Raw genomic sequence first — 17,971 nt, forward strand, 5'->3', positions numbered from 1 at the left:
TCCACACACTCATCTTTCACTCCCTATCCAGAGGGCATGACGATATGTGAGGGTAGGATTGTAGATTGGCAAGTTTGTTTTTATGCTCAACTCTCTTCACCACAACAGACTGGTGTCGTGTCCATATCACTGCTGATGCCACATCCAATACAACAGTTAATCACTTAGTCATGAACACGACCCCGAGATACTTAAATTCCTCATCTTAGGACAGTGACTCATTTCCCACCCACTCCACCATTTTCTTACTAAGCAGCATGGCCTTATAGTTTGAGGTGTTAATTTTCATCCCAGCTGCTTCACAGTCTGCCATGAACCTCTCCAGTGCCACTTTGAGATCATCATTCAGTGAAGCTAACAAAAGCACATCATCTGCAAAAAGTAGAGACAAACTCCTGAGACCACCAAGTCAGTCACCCTCTGCTTCTTGACTGCACCTAAAAATGTGCAGAATCAGTAGACAGGAACTTTCTTCCCCTCCCTGAGGTCACCTGATGGTTTGCCAGAATCACTTGAAGGCTGTCTGATATCTGCTCATATATGATCCTTCATGTAAGTAAAACATCTTATATATGTTTTTTTAAGTAGATTATAATATCATTTACATGTATTATTTTTGATATAAATGTAAATAAAAAAAATATGATAACTTTGGCTTCAGAAAATGATAAAAAGAATTTGTTCTTTCCACAATAAATTACTAAAAAGACAAAACAAAAACAATGACATAAATTATTTAGAGTAAAAGAAAGTGTTGGTTTTAGTTGTCTCTTTGAAATAGTTAAGATAAAAGAAAACGTCAAAGTGGTAACATACTATCATAAGATCAGAAGGCGACAACATAAAAATAAATGATAAAGGTTTTCAGGAACCAAAGATGGAAGATTTTGAGTTGATGTTATGCATCACTAGTGTCTGACAGATGTGCAACTGAGCAAGTTATGTTAAATGTTATGGAATAAAGGGATCTAGAGCCCCTCGCCAGTTGTCGGCGCATCGTAGGAAGTCACAGTTTTCAAGATTAAAATAGATTTTGAATTGTACCTTCAAATCCACTGTGAAATTTATGTTGGCAATTCCTAGTGGTGATATAGCAAGCACAAGGAAAACAGTTACAGGAATTGCTTAATCTTTTTAAAAAATATAAACATAGAAGGGCTTGGTACACTGTAAAAAAAGGCAGTGAAATTGACACAAAAACCATGTAAAATCCCTTCAGAAATGTATAGTAAACCCCCAAACACATTTTTTCTGTTTCAATCACAATGAATTTTTGTAAACTATTAAACAGAATGTTTTTGCTACATTTACAACATCAATGTGTGATTATAATCAAATGTATTTGTTAATACTACAAATATTGTGAACAAAAAACAGTGAAATACTTTAATACTCATAACAAAACAATTATGTTAATTTGACATACAAATATTGTAAAAACTGTAGTTTTAGTCAGTTGTTTGTAAAAATGCATGAATTATATGTAAGTCACTTTACAAGTTTATACTGTAGGCCTGTAACGGACCTACTTTTAACATGATTACATGATGAAATTATGCAAATTCAGGTATAGGGCTAATAAAAATGTTTTTCACAGAAAATGTCATTGTGAACCGGAGAGGTTACTTCTCTATTTTTATGCTATACAAAGATATACAATTATAATGACATTGTCAATTTTTTAATCATTCAGGCTATTTGCAGCCTATTGTAGAGTAACCTATAAGAAATTATTATTATCGATAGCCTAAGTAACACTTCTGTTCAGTCATAATCCATGTATTCTTTATGTTTCTTTTAATTGTAATGTGATACTTAGACTAGACTACTGTTTTTGGGTTAGGTTAGCAATGTATCATATCATAGGCTAAACAACCTAACAGTGCCTCCCATAGGATGTCTATGGTGCCTCATCTCCACAGAGCTGTAGGCTACTGTAGCCTGCACTGAGTGCGCCTAATTTTGAATGCGCATCTGTAGCTCGTCTCCGATTGGATAATGACGTGAGGGCAGGAGGGGGCGGGAGAAGAGCTGCTAGTTCACGGCTACGGCAAATGAACCAGCAGCACGCAACATCTGCAGAGTGGAAAGAGAACATGGGATTAGAAAACGTCGAGCTTTTACCAACGACATTTTTAGGACAAATCACAAATATACGATTTTAATTGTTTTTTTGAGGATCTGTGGTTCATCTGAAAGTTTGCACGGTAAGTTTAACATCTAGGCTACTTTTTTTCGAGACCAAAACATCACTAGCACCAGTTGATATTTAGACTAATACTTGATAACTTAGCGCTAGCATGCTAGTTCAGCTGAAAAGCACTGGCAAACTTTTTAAATACTAAAAATGGTCACCTGCATCATTTGTAAAAAGATATTGGTCACATTAAGAGGCTGTGTACAGTGGTCCCTGTTACGTTCTAAAAATAACCCGCCATAGCTGAAATCCAAAGTAGCCAGCTTTATTTTTTACAATTATTATAGATGTTTTAAGGCTGTAAAACCCCTCACTACACACTTTTTTCAGTTTTCTCAGACAAGCATGAACATTTTCACACTTTTCGCTCTTGTTTAAACTCTCTCAAATTTCAAACCTTAGTGGAAAAATAAGTCCAGTATTATAGAATGGTTGTATGCACGTGTTTACAAAAAAGTCGGGAAAATGTGTAGGAAGCATAAAGCATGTTCCCCAGATGGTATTGATGACATGTACAATCTCACCCTCAGCCCCCAAATGATAGTAAAGATTATTAAGAAAACAAACATAAAACCATGTCATCTGCTAGTTCAGCCAGTGATACGCCAGAGAATGATAGTCTTATCTCAGGAACACGTGTCTCTTTTACCTTAAACTGCAAGGACAGCTGCTGATTCCTGCCTCTAATATACAGACTACTTGAATTTGAAGGGGAAAAGGTCTTCTGGACTGCGTGACCACAGTTGTTGTCAGCAAAAGCAAGATGTTCCTTTAGACTGATGCAAAGCTTCAGAGGATATGGGGACCGCAAAGTGGCTGCTTAGATGATGGGAAAGAGGCGGTCCTGCTTCTGTTCAGCTCCTTTGAAGAGAAGTAGGAGTTCATGTGTTTCCATGTAGAAGATACATGTCTGGCAGATGAGGTGCAACTGGAGCGAGTGTCTCTGACACCCACTATTATTGTCTTTGGTAAGTCTGTTTCATAGCTCGCTCGCTCTCTCTTTTTAATTGCACTGTTTATAGAATGTCATGTACATCAGTGCTTATTAATATAACCTGTTAAATAATTTGTTCACAGGACAGTCCTGCTTAAGAAGATAAATGCTGAGTCTTGATCAGAACCTCGTCAGCATCTGAGCTGGCTTCCACTCTGGAGGTTCTTCAAAGGTGAGCAAATATGTCTTTCTTATTTCTCAGACCTGAGAATCTCGCGTTACAACAATTGTTATTAAGACTCTGGGATCTGGAGTCTGGCTCTGACTCTTGGCTGGGTTTGCACCCGGATTAAGACTGTTTTTATAAAATAACAGTCTGAATCTGGGTCCAAGCCTGGCTAAGACTCGGGGCCAGACCAAGACTCAGCTGACGTCTGACTACCTATAAACTTTGCGCTGGATTTTTAAAATGCAAAAGTGCGATTTATCACTGCAAAAGACACGTTGTGAAGGGAGCCAATACTTTTGACCGTGCAGTGTTCACTTCCCAAAGCATTTTGGTTATATTTTGTCTTGAATTTGGGGAAACCAATTGTTGTTGCAGTTTGGCCATGGCTGTGTATGTATATGCTTGTACTTATTTTTTAACTGATCAATTAAAATGCTTAATATGTTCCTATATGATTTTATTCTACAGATGTTTCTTCTCCATAAACTCTGAAAAAGGAACTAAAAAGAGAGAACAACTCAAAGCGTCGTTCCAACAAGAACCCTCGAGTCCTCACCCTGATTCAGGATCTCTCCGACCATGACTGGCGTTAAGCCTGAATACTGACTCTTTGTGGACTTTTAGCTTTTACTTTGTTAAATCCACAATGTGTACTTTGAAACTTTTTCTGGTCAAGAGTCCGCCACCTGCTTGTTTCATGAAGATGTTCTTGCTTTGAAGGAATGTTCCACAGTTTTTTTGTTTGTTTGTTTGTTTTTCTACAGTGCTGTTACTGCAGTGTCTATAGGTTTGTTTCCCCACAGGTGGTTTCCTGATGTTTTGGTATGGTAACTACACGTGTTTTCTATGACCAGGGTGGTGTCAGCAGAGTGCGTGTTGCGCGGGATGGTGTTTACGGTAATTTTCGCACGATATGTAACTTTTGTTTTAACAGGTTTCTATGTAACATTTCTGGTAGAGGGTGTGCCACATGCTTATTTCATGAAGATGGTTCTTGCTTTGCGGGAATGTTTCACAGTTTTATAGCATTTTGATTGAATTGTGTGACTGTTGTGTAAGTTGGACAAATGCATCCAATTGTTGTCAATTGTTTTATTGATGATGGCTGCAAAATAAATTTCCCAAAAGTGATATTTTCCTCACTAGTCTTTTCTCAAGATGTATTTTTGCATGTTTAGGTGTAGGCATAGCAGTAAGACGTCTGCAGGTTTATGATTTATACTTTTACATTAAAACATAAAAATACAGCATAGTAATAGATTTTATGTATAATATACAGAACAGTTCCATGTAAAATGCACAGTTTCACAGTTGTTTTACCAGTTTTAAATGAGTTTTTTGTTTCATATTTCCCTGTTAATTTTAAAATTTATGCATCCACAATAAGCAGTTATTATATGTAAAAAATACTGGAAATATTCTATGAATATACAACAATTGTTGTGTGAAATTGACTTATTTTTTTGTTGTAGATTTAACAGTTGTGAGTTTCATTCACCGTAAATCAGTTTACATATTTTGTATGTAAGGCTATCTACTGTATTTTTTACAGGAAGTCCCTGGTAACCCCAGCTGCCATTGTTTTCCTGTAAAAACAGCACTTTTTTTTTTTTTTTTTTACAGTGTACATTTAAACAACTCTACACGTGTTAAAAAATGCTGACTTTCAGTTCTTTGTGATGTTCAGTATTTGATTTCTAGTAGGAAATTTCAGTAGAGTCAAATCTGTATCCATGCTTAAATCTCTACCAAAACACACATTTAGATTGATTATGAAATTGTGTGAATGCATACGTTTTAATGACATTAATCCATTCCAAACAGAAGCACAAATAGAACAGCAGCTCCATATCTCATGTCCTTAATGCTTGTCATTCAAATTTGTTTGAACAAACAAAGACAGGAACAATTTTCAAACAAGTCCATTCTTGACCTCAATCTGTTAGTCAGTCACTCCTCAGCCTGCCAACTCATCCGGGACAAATTTACTGACATGACCAACCCTCTGTGTATACTGCAGAAATAGCTTGTGTCTCAAACTGGATGTCACCTCACAAATTACAAACAACACATTAGTGGAACTTGCACATGGAAAAAAAAACGTGCTCTGAGTGCAGAGGCGTAATGGTGGATGGATAAGGCAGATTTGAAAATTTTATGAGATGACTGCGAGGACTACAAATGAAAGCTGATTTAGTTTTGTTTTTACCGTCAGTGTGTTACTTGAGTTGTTTTGTCTGTAAAATTAAAGCTCAACTGAGTCTGTCAGCTAAATACAAATGTTCAGCCATTACAGACGCATTATGTTAAGCTAATGACCGTAATATAAAAAGAGAAGCCAAAGAAATGTCATTAGAGGCACTTTATTTAACAATAATGAAAAGTGACATATAAGTCAGCTGGAGAAGCTTTGGAAAGAGGTCAGAAGAAAGACAAGACCACAAAAAAAGTTTATGGAAATGCTTGCGATATGATATAAACTGAGTGAGAAGCACTTTGAGAAAAGCCATAACAGCTTGCTTTGTGTGTGCCAAACACTGAGTGGCTCTTTTATTATTGATTAGCAATAGTTAGAGAAGTAGATTAAAAATGACAAGTACAATTTTGACTCAGACGCAAGACACGCACAGGGTTCTCAGTATGAAATAGTCTCATAAATATGCATAAGTCTCGATATATTTATAGATCAGTATTTCTGGTGTTGCCTGTGTATATGTGTGCAGCAAGGCTGTAGTCATGTTCATTGGATCCACCCACACAGTGACCTTAAACATCTCATATTAATCATTTTGAACACATTCTTGTAAATTCTTAAATGAGTAATGTCACATACACACACTCATACATACAACAATGAAATATCAGTGTTGACAACATGGCTTCCAGTTGCATTTACCTGTCTCCTTTTGTCACTGAAACGTTGTGTAGTGTAGCATAACATCTCTCTGGCTGTGTGTGTTTGTGCGTGCGCATGTGAGTCAGTGCACATGCTTGTCTGTGACTGTATAATTTAATAAGTACAGACAAAAAAATTCTCCCTGCCTCCCGAGTTAACCTGTTCATCTACAACTTTAGCTATGATTGTGTTAAATGTCAAGTGATTTAGCAATTTAACATTTTGAAAATTGTGGGTTTTATGCAGTTTGTCCAAGTAAGATTTACGAGTAACAGATTAAAGCGAGACCTAAAGCCTTCACCCCTGTACTGGGGAGCTCAGTGGTCTATGTTTTGCTGTGGAAGGTAACAGGTTTATTTTACAGCCCTCTGCTGCAAACACCCTGCCTCCACATACCCTCATTATCTTTATGTTCAATTCATTTTGATTCAATTTTATTTATATAGCGCCAAATCACAACAACAGTCGCCTCAAGGCGCTTCATATTGTATAGTAGATTGTACAATAATAGATACAGAGAAAAACCCAACAATCATATGACCCCCTATGAGCAAGCACTTTGGCGACAGTGGGAAGGAAAAACTCCCTTTTAACAGGAAGAAACCTCAGACAGAACCAGGCTCAGGGAGGGGCGGGGCCATCTGCTGCGACCGGTTGGGGTGAGAGGAGGAAAATAAGATAAAGACATGCTGTGGAAGAGAGACAGAGATTAATAACAGATATGATTCAATGCAGAGAGGTCTATTAACACATAGTGAGTGAGAAAGGTGACTGGAAAGGAAAAACTCAATGCATCACGGGAATCTCCTGGCAGCCTACTGTCACGGCCCAGCGGCACTAGGTAACGGAGATGGACACAAGTGCAGAAACCAAACCGGAAGTGAGACGGTAAGTGAACAAAGGATTTATTTCCACCCACAGTAAACAAAAGCAAACACAAAACAATGCCACCACGCTAGTGGCACGCAGAAAAACCTCCAGGAGCTAACTCTGAGAACAAGAAAGACAGGTCAGTTGTCACACGGGTTCAGGACAGAGCAATCTCTCTTCACTTGACTAACATGGGATAGCAGATACTCAGGCGGTGAACGGTTGAGTGCGCAGGTCTGATATACTGCCGGAATAATTGCCCACAGGTAGTCAGCCAGGGAGGAGCAACCACTCTCCGCCTAAAGGAAGAGGAGCCACTGTTGGAGACCTGCAGGCACCCACCCAGACCATGACACCTACGTCTATTGCAGCATAACTAAGGGAGGATTCAGGGTCACCTGGTCCAGCCCTAACTGTATGCTTTAGCAAAAAGGAAAGTTTGAAGCCTAATCTTGAAAGTAGAGATAGTGTCTGTCTCCCGAATCCAAACTGGAAGCTGGTTCCACAGAAGAGGGGCCTGAAAACTGAAGGCTCTGCCTCCCATTCTACTTTTAAATACTCTAGGAACAACAAGTAGGCCTGCAGTGTGAGAGCGAAGTGTTCTAATGGGGTGATATGGTACTACAAGGTCATTAAGATAAGATGGGACCTGATTATTTAAGACATTGTATGTGAGGAGCAGGATTTTGAATTCAATTCTGGACTGAAGGAAGGCCAATACAGGAGAAATCTGCTCTCTCTTTCGAGTCCCTGTCAGTACTCTTGCTGCAGCATTTTGGATTAACTGAAGGTTTTTCAGGGAGTTTTTAGGACTTCCTGATAATAATGAATTGCAGTAGTCCAACTTGGAAGTAATAAATGCACGAACTAGTTTTTCAGCATCACTCTGAGACAGGATATTTCTAATTTTAGAGTTGTTGCACAAATGGAAGAAAGCAGTCTTACATATTTCTGTTGCATTCCTCCTCTTCTTCACCCCCAAATGAAATCTGTGGGTCTGACTCTGACAAACACCTCCTGCTTGACTGCGATATGTAACCAGCTTAGGAGACAGGTGAGAAAACTGCACCAAAGCAAGGCTGCAGGCCATCATAGCCTGAAACTGTATCTGAAGCAAGAGAATGAAATAGTCTCTATACACTCTGCAGTTTGCAGATCAACCAATTCTGGGAGTGGATGTTGCAATTACATACATAAGAACTCCATAGAGCTCACTCCCATCAGGATGGCTGTGTCTGCATGGTGATAATCAAATTATTTGGGTCCTCCAGTGCGTTCATCACAATCCAACCTCTGGTACTGAGAAAGAAGCTATGAGGAATGTCAGTAGACCATGATATGGTGACATGTCTATTGACTGATTTCAGATAGAAGGACAGCTACATGGCCCATTTCTTGAGAGGAGATATTGATGTGGTGGAGGGATACAAGTACATGGACACCCACACTAACAACAGGAGAACTTAAACACCAGCAGAGAGGCTGTATACAAAAAGGGAATGGGCATCTCCTAGTGAGATTGAGAGTCTTTGTAATTTGCATTTAAATGTTCATCTGTTTCTGTGTGTTTGTTATCGCAGTGTGCTTCCATACTGGGATACTAACATACTGAATAAACTGATGAGGAATTCTTGCTGCAAACTGAATACATTTGAAGCTATGGTGGAGAGCATGGCACTAAACTGTCATTCACCTCTTGATAATCGTGACTACCCTCTGCATCACTCACTGAGCAGGTGGCTCTTTTTCTAACAGTGATTGAGCTTCAGTGCTGCAAGAACAGAAACAGGAAATTTTGCACATCTTATGTAAGTCATATCTACAGTGCAGCACATGTATTGCATTCTTTATACACTGTTATAAGGAGCCATTTTATTGTTTTTTAATTTTATTGTGGTGTTTTTATTAGATTTAGTAAGCTGTTTTGCTGTATTGATCTTTTTTACTGCCATATACATTATCTCATATTCATATTTCAGTTTGTAATTATGTTATTACTTGATAATTTTCTTATTTATTGCATTTTTTTTGTTCTCACATTAGTTTTGCCCTATTAAGAGATTTGATTTGCAATGTTGGGTTTTGAGATAAATTAATCTAAGCTTAAATGTCATTATATGACAAACATATGAAAACACAAAGGAATTTCCCAAATTTGGGATAATGAAAGTGTAGCTTACCTTATTTCATTATTTGTTATTTGAATTCAGCTTCCCCTGTAGAGAGAAGGTCACTATATTGGGGTATGACATGCAGCAACGGGCTAGGATGCTGTGATAAGGCCTCAGCAATAAGTTGCGTGCTCTGTACCAACTGAGCTTAGGAGGATGCTTGTCACCTGTCTTGCTGTACTGTGTGCGTGGCATTTCAAATTCATTGTGAATATTCTATGCACTGAGTACAGTATGCAACTACAAATTTTATGGACGTTGACAATTTACACCAGTAGAGTATGTCATGCAAGTTAAGAGTGTAAGAGATGTGAGCAGGCTTTGAATTCATGAGACTCTTAAGGGCTCTTAAAAAGGGCTCAGGCTACACTTCTACCAGTTTTAATTCAGCTCAAAAGGAGGAATTGTAGAAGATTGAAGTATAGGGACAAATTTGGATAGACCAAGAAGACTAAATTGAGTGGCTTTCAATATTTGACTTTTTAATTAGCCTTTTTAACTTTTATTTATAAAGTTGTATCTGTATCTGATAAAGTGTAGATATGAAAACTGAATGTTTCAAAAGTGTCTAGTGCCTGGAAAAACATTGCCCCAATGATTATGAATTGTGTTGTGGTCTGGGTGAGAATCCAAAAAAAAAAACAAAAAAAAAAAACTACTTTGAAGCACCATTTTCTTTCATAATATTTCAGAACATCACCATAGGAGTACCAGCTCTGTCTGTCATTTGAGTCTCACCTTGCATACCTATTGATTTTTTTCATTGATTTTTTTATTAACTGCTCCTAGAAGAAGCTGAGGATAGGTCATGTCCATTTCAATAACTGCCATTTGTTCTCCCACAGTCAAACTTAAAGAACAATCAGTAAATCGGAATAAAAATTCCGATTTAATGATCCTTGTGCTGGTGTGTAATAAGCATTACACCTTCTAGTTGCTTCTAGCAACCTTCCCAACTTGTGCACTGTGTTACTTCACAGAAAGTTATCGATTCATTTGCAACTATAAATCAGACAATGGACTGAATTCACAATGGAAAATTTGTTTTCTATGCAGTAACACTTTGCTTCACACGATTCAAACAAGTATGAAAACTGTCTGCAACTGAGAGTCTCACTGTAACTCTTTCACACTATAACTAATGTAATTGTGGATTTGTGTGTTAAAGATATACATTTCAAATACCCTGATCTCAGAGCATGCTTGGTCATGGATAAAATTGCTTTAGAATTCTCTCTCTCTCTGACTGTGGGATGTATTTCTCTAAAGCTAATCTTATGAGAGAATGAAACAGAGGACCAAATTGGATTTCTTAGCAGTGAGGCTGATTAATTAGTAGCATCAATTAACATGAACACTCATTAGCATGGAGAGTTAGCTTTGAGGCATTTGTGTCTGCTGAAAACAGTTTATTCCTGCCACTACTCAGATCATGAAAAGACCAGTGTTTTTCTTTTTTCTGATCAGGGTTGGACATGGCGAAGCAAAGGAACATAAATACAACGTTGACATATCATTAATTTAAAAGCAAAGAGGGAGAAATCAAACATGACTAGACCAAGGGGAAGGAAAACTAGAAACACTGACATGAGACAAGGGACCGTCAAAGTAAAACAGGAAGTATAACAGACGTGGACTAAAGCCTAATCTATTTTTTTTATTTTTTTTATTTTCTGATTATAAAGAAGCCTTAGCTCCATTGCATTAAGGGTTAGGGTTCTATTTCATTTTTTTTTTTTTTAGCCTAATCTAAATCTAAAGCCTAAGTACTAAGCAGAGATGGGCAGTAACACGTTACTTGTAACGCTTTACTGTAATCTGATTACTTTTTTTAAGTAACGAGTAAAGTAAGGGATTACTATCGCAAAAACGGTAATTAGATTACCGTTACTTTCCTGTAGGAACGCTGCGTTACTGCGTTACTAAAACCGTGATTTTTTTTGCGAGAATGTCTTATGACAGTGACGTAAGCGAGTGTGACGTTCGTGACAACAGCTGTGTGCAGATCAACAGTGGATCATATATCGAGTACGGGAGAGAGTATGAGCGTGCAGCGTTTAAAGCGTGGAAGTACTGACCTTACTTTGAGTTTGATTCCGTAAAAAATGACAAAAACATTAGCGTCCGCTGTTCACTGGGTGGGAAGAAAACTTCTTTTTACAGCGGAAAAACCCCTAAACTTCCAAGCAAGCACTGAGTGCGCTGCACGTAATGGGAAATTCACAGAGAAACTCGCGGATTCTTCCACTGACCGCTGCGGCACACCTGCACCAGGGTAAACCTCCGCCTACCCTAGTCCTGCTTTACAGGTGAAAATAGAGCAAAAGGACCGCTGAGTCTTTGATTTTATTTATTTTCTGCTGAGATTTACTTGCATCTATTTGAAAGAGTGAGTGTAAACACAAAAATATTTTATTTTATGTGCAGGAATGTGCAGAAAATAGGTTGAAATGTTAAACTAATTTCTTAACTTGACCAACACTGGTACTAAGAATGAACACAAGCAGAAAATCATGAAAGACAATAACCCAGGAATATAATTTCCTCAAACTTAAAACAGTGGATCGATGACTCAGTGTTTAGAGTTTTGTGGGTTTATGAAGTGATTTATCTTCTAGTTCTAATGTTTGTTCCTTTAATTATAATATCCATGTTTCCAGTTCTGTTCCTTGGTTGATGTTAGTTCCCTTTGTGATCCCTGTCTTTCCAGTTGTGTCCCTGTGTCTGTCTGGTTTCTCAATATTCTTTCTCCACGGCCATCTAGGTTTCTTGTCTTCTTGAGTTAATACATCTGTAGTCCAGGTCCCTGCGTTTTTCCCTTTCCTGTCCCTATGCTCTCCATTTTCTCCTTTGTCTCCACCTTTGTTTTGAAAGTCTTATCCTACACAAAACCTAGTGCAACATTTCATAGACTGTCCACTACTAAATAATGAATCAATGAATGCTTGAACATATTAGAACATAGGAAAGGAATATCTTTAAGGGAAGAGCTGAAATGCTGAAACTGAGGCCCAAGTGTGTGGCTAAACCTTCTTAGAGGTTACCACTGCCTGGTCATTCACTGTCCCAGTGCACATTATTTAATTGCATTTCATTATTCACTGCTAATTTATTATGCTCTGTGAAAGAGAAAATTAATGCACCAGTTTAATTGAATTGTTATGTCTCTACACAAGTGTGCTTGTTAGTGAGCCCTCTCACTGTGTTTTGCTGTTCTGAATATGCGCTGTATCTTCTGGCTTAAAATGAATTGTGACAAGAACTTATTATAGTGTCAGAGGAAAGTTGTTTTGTTTTTTTGAAAACTTTGACAAAGTGCAAAACGAATCATTAGCGACTCTCACAGGATTTTGTCTGGAATTCTTTTCTGCTGCCTTAGACAGTTTCAGGGAGTTATTTTTATCCCAATTAAATTGGCATACCCTATAGGTGTTTAGCATTTTACTGCAAAGCATGGACCTGCCTTAGAGAAAACAAAAAATAAATTAATAAAATAAAATAAAAAACTGATTTGAAACAATGTGTCACAACAGCAGTTAACCTAAAAAACAAAAACACATAATTGTACCCACTTTATATCCATAAATGAACAAGTGTAAAGTAGAAACCTGGTAGTAGACGTGTGCCTCCATGAATCCACTGTGCTGGGATCTTTTGTTAACGCGACAAGAACACAGTGCAGCAAAGTAAAGCTCTCAGCAGCTTTCAAGAAGTTTCTTGACTTCTCTGTAGCAGTTCTGATGTTTGGGTTTCTCTGTTTTAAAAGTCTAGATATCAAATGAGGCAAACTTTTTGCTTTACTTCTAAAAATAGTTGTGTAGTGCACCCTTTCCACTAAAATAAAAGACTGTTATGGTTCTAAGCAGATTTACTTTGCAGCATTGCACGGAATGAAACATGAAACCAAGAGAAAACAGAAACAATCATGAGTTGGAGTCGATAAGATTTTGAATTGTGCCTTTGTTTGTCACTACGGGTCATGTCAACCGCAGAATATGCTGTGGTTTATGCAGTTGTCTACAGTGTAGAACGAGGGTGGCTGCGTGACTGTAAAACTGATATTATGGCAGACTGGGACTGATTAATTACTAGCCTCAATTAACACAGAGTCTCATTAGTGTGTGGGTTAGCTCTGTGACTTCCTATCCAATGTTCCTTCTAATTTTTCACATGTCTGAGCGAACACACAAACTTCCTGAGCGGTCCCTTGGACCACTGTGAGCAACAGCAGACTATGGTCACGCCAGCATCGAATCCATCCAAGTTACATGGTTTATTAAAATAATCAAATTACAGCGTTTATGTTAGACTACTTTTAATTAACTGCTTTAGCCCACTTACAATGAAAATTAAAAAAAAAAAAAATCTTGTTCATGACCTGTGTAGCACGTTAACACTATTGGAAGTAAAAATAACTTGAACTCCAATTTTGAAAACACAACTTTTTTTTTTTTTTTTAAATAAAGCTCTGACTTGTATTATGAGTCTGTGGTCTGGGAGAGAGTCCTGTAACTCTGTCTTCAAAATACAGTAAATAATGACCAGTGTTGGGCAATTAATTATATACCGCAGTTACTTCTTCAAAAAAGTAACAAAGTTTTTTGCTGCTGTTTACCTAAAAATGCAGCCAAGGCGTTTTTTAAATAAACATTTCAAACTATTTACAGAACAATCAGCTGTTCTGCATCAAATCTGATGCCACACAAATGATTTGTGCCACTCCAAAAAATAATTTCTGTCCACTATGAGATAAAGGAGAACAACAGCCTGATACCTGCAGGCCTGACAACAGGAGATGTACCACCGCTGTAACACCTGTAACATTCAGCAGTCGTCTCATTGCTCTGACACACACAACAAAACTACTGACTACACTACACACTAACTACACAAGATTTGCGCTAAACATTGCAAATCTCTCATATCTCAAAACACCACCGTCACTCCTAACACTTCCCCCCTTACTTCCGTTTTCCTTATAAAACGCTATATTTACTGCGGAAAAAATGGTGAAAACAAACAACGATAGTAATCAGGGAGAAAACCAACCATTGCACATGTTTTTTTATCATAACTCTGGTTTTACGTGGCCTATCAACACAATTTAAAAACTGGTATAAAGTCCACACTTTTTCTGTCAATTGTTCCGTCTGTCCTGCTCACATCTCCAATGGTTGTACACGTTGTCATTAACGTGGCTTCACTCCACATCAGCCACGGCGCTTTGCTTGCTAAAACACCGGTGTCGGCACATAAGGACGCTGTCATAGCCTGTCAACGACGTTGATTAGCTGCGTATATACGAATGTGAATCGCATCATTGGCTGGCCTATGGGATAAGGTGGCATTGTTCTAATCCCATACGGGAGCAGCCAGTCACTGACTAACACTGCAAAACAGAATTGATAATGTATTTATTTTCATTTCAATTCAGGTTAGATTTTTTTTGTGTGTGCAACACAGATTTTCTGTGCGCAGAGACCGTGCCAGCAGTGCGCAATTGCGCACGCGGGCAGCTTAGAGGGAACATTGTTCCTATGTCTTGTGTGGGTGAAGTTTTTATTGCTTACACCTTCCCAACTCTACTCTGTCTCTTATGATTTGTCTTTCTCTTTCAAACCTCTATTTCTGTCTCTTTCTTCCCTCTTGTGTGTTTCTAACCAACACTAACTGTAATTAGTAGCAACTGTTCATCATCCCTGTAATGCATGTGTGCATGTGTTCTTATGCTGCGTGAGGGCAACTTTGTGTTTGTTAACGTGTTTGTGTCCTTATTCTCTATTCTAATTAATGAGATGGTCTTTGAAATTGCTAATTGCTGCCTTTTTGACCCAGCTAAGGTTTTATTAAGGTGTGCAGTTGCTAATGTGAATGAGTCAGAGTTGTGTACAAGAGCTCAGTAAATCATTCTAATAAATTGAGCGTCTGAAAAACTGGCAGCCTTGTTCTTGTTAAAATATCATCAACAGGAATCTGTTTACCATTTCCTCCATTTTTTTTATTCACGCTCAAATCAGATTTCATTGCTCTCCCACTTTGTAGTGTTTTCAAAACGAAATTGCCATAATAGACATGAAAGCGCAGATTGTAGTTCTCACAGTAATAGCTCTTTTGCACTTTTTTGTCTTGAAACAAGAGTTAACCTGATGGTTGTGCTTTGACAGTTTGCAATTCTCAACAGTCCTGACAGCTGAAGGTGGTGATGCAATGATGTGGGGAATGTTTTATCAGCTTGTGACTCAACAAAACCCTCAGAAACCCTCCTTTGACTACAAACCTTTAAAGTACTAGGCTGATATCAGACGGATCCGTCAACCCAGACTCTGAAGGCTATTCGGTTTTTGCTAACCAATCACTGGATCAAATGTATTCATCTGAATATTGCCATTTTAAGGAAGCACCAATGTCATGTACAAGTTTTGATTTTGATGTGGTTTTAAGAGTGGACCAGAGTAAAGAAAAAGCTGTTTCTCTCTTCATCATTTCCCTCCATTTGTCATTCAGTTGAAACCACAATGGTCTAAAAAACCCTTTTGAGTACAGTTTGAAAAGCTGGAATGAGTAATTTTTAGGACGTCTAGGTTAAGGCTGATTTTCCATTAAACATGCAACAAAGAGATGCCTCATACTTTTTGTAGACAGTTTAATATTTGTCAGTAAACCCATACCTTTAAGGCTTTGCTTTTAATTAGTATTTCTTACTGTGAGAGATGAGATCTGGGCCTGAGAATTGCCCCTTGTAGGGAGGACTGGGTTGTTTTCCCATTTATAAGCACAGGTGCAGGTAATTAGGGTCTTTCTCTTGTTGTTTAAACCCAGAGTCTTGTGCGGGAATTCCTGGTGCGAGTAGTGTGAGTCGTGGCATTTAGCCTTCTTAATCTTTCTAAAGGTGGATTGGTGGGGGGTTCATAGCCCCCTGTTGGAGAGGCAGGCTATAGAAAAATGTTCTGCTCGAGTCTCTGTGGAGTGTGATGCTAAAATCAGTTTTTACCCTTTAGGAGAAAGCTTTGTTTGATTCCCATGGGATATCTGTAGTGGACTGTGCCACCTCTTTTTGATACTTATCAGAGTGGAGTTCTAACCTGGAGACGGATAATTGAAAGACAGCTGTATGGTAGAGTAGGAGGGATATTCCTTTCGAGGAAACCTGCACAGTATGCTTATATCTTGCTTTAATTTACATATCACCAAGCTTTTGCTTTCTTAGTGTGGATTTCTGCTTGGCCATCAAAGACTTTTCTTACATCCTTTTTTTTGCCCCTTTAGGGCTGCAGTGTAGATTGCCTGCATTCCACCTGTGACACAGGGAAGCTTTTTTTTCCTTTTTTTTCTTTTTATATTCCCTGCAGTGCTTGTCCTGTATTTACGTGTCCGGCTACTTACTGTGTTGCAGCACAATTTGTTTTATTGTAGTATTTACTCTTTAAATAAAGACCTTTTTTTGTATGCGTTATTTGGTGCTGCTTTTACATTTACATTTTCTATATCAACATTAAACCGTGTGAACTGAATGCATGCCCATAGCTCGTCTCATATTTAAATCGTGTCACCTGTGGGTCACTTTACCTTTTTAAAAAGTTGTTTTTTTCAGTGGAATATTATCTTTGGGTTTTTGATTTGGTCTGTGTAATAACTTTTTAGAGAATAGGGGAGACCGGGGATAGTTGTAACGTGGGTCAGTTGTAACACTTCCAATTTCTCCAATCAGAGCTAAGTTTCAAATGATGTGACTCATCCTGTGCATGCCCAATTCAGTTCTGCTATCACATGTGAAAAATCAGCACATTTTGTCAAACACAGACAATTTAACACGGAAAAAAAGTAATTTGTATGCCAAAAAGTATACGTTTTTCTACTTTATTCAATTTCTAATAGCATTATCTGCTTTGCAGTTAAACTCATCAACTTAAATTATGTTATTTGTATGTCTGTGGGGATATATTCTGTGTAGGTCTTAGTTCTAATGTTTTAGCCGTTGGCTGTAATGTTAGCTAGGTTCATGGCTATAGGAGTCTGGGTCAGTTGTAACAGCAACAGTCTGGGTTAGTTGTAACAATAATGCAGATGTTACAACGTACCACACTATTACTTTAACTTATATTAAATAAGTTGGGGCAACGACATCAGCAGAGAGAGGTTCACTGGTCGCATTTGTATATGCGGTTAATGCCATTGACAACACAATTCCTCCACTGTTTGTGTTCCCCACACATACATTATGCAGACCACTGTGTCAGAGAATTGACCAGTAGGAAGTACTGGTAGTGGAAATAAATCAGGATGGGTGCAAGAAAGATTCCTCATCTTTCTGAAGCCTTTGCAAAACCACACCAAGGTAAGCCATGATAAAAAGTAATGGAATTGCGATGCTGGTGAACAACTACATTTTTTTCAGCTTCATTGTTATGTTCAAAATTGGTGCAAGAGTTGTAGGTTATAATGCCCACTGAGCCAATGAGGCCAAACTCAAGGAAGACCAACCAAAATTAATGAAATAGTCAGTTGCAGAAAATTCCATAATTTGTCTTTTTTGGGGGGTGGGAATATGTTCAAAAGCTAGATTTCTGCATTCTGTCACACACACACAGCTACATAAATGGCTCTAAGTGCATTCATGTGTTGAATAAACAAAGATTACATGTTAATATTTTGTCAGTACCCTTATTTCATTGTG

General features: G+C 38.0%; 2 long non-coding RNA genes across 2 annotated transcripts; one reads left to right on the forward strand and one right to left on the reverse strand.

Annotated features, from left to right (window-relative positions):
* The first annotated feature begins 1,685 nt into the window (after positions 1-1,685).
* Positions 1,686-6,131, forward strand: LOC120740450. Its single transcript, XR_005697373.1, has 4 exons — positions 1,686-2,207; positions 2,892-3,165; positions 3,275-3,363; positions 3,829-6,131. It is a non-coding gene; the product is annotated as an uncharacterized LOC120740450 (long non-coding RNA).
* LOC120740455 lies at positions 2,546-16,806 on the reverse strand. The gene is made up of 3 exons (XR_005697378.1): positions 16,796-16,806; positions 13,437-13,529; positions 2,546-2,557 (listed from the first exon to the last, which is right to left on the reverse strand). It is a non-coding gene; the product is annotated as an uncharacterized LOC120740455 (long non-coding RNA).
* Between the last annotated feature and the right edge of the window lie 1,165 nt (positions 16,807-17,971).

The sequence above is a fragment of the Simochromis diagramma genome, unplaced genomic scaffold (genome assembly GCF_900408965.1).
Source record: "Simochromis diagramma unplaced genomic scaffold, fSimDia1.1 OVJJ01000304.1, whole genome shotgun sequence".
Lineage (NCBI taxonomy): Eukaryota > Metazoa > Chordata > Actinopteri > Cichliformes > Cichlidae > Simochromis > Simochromis diagramma.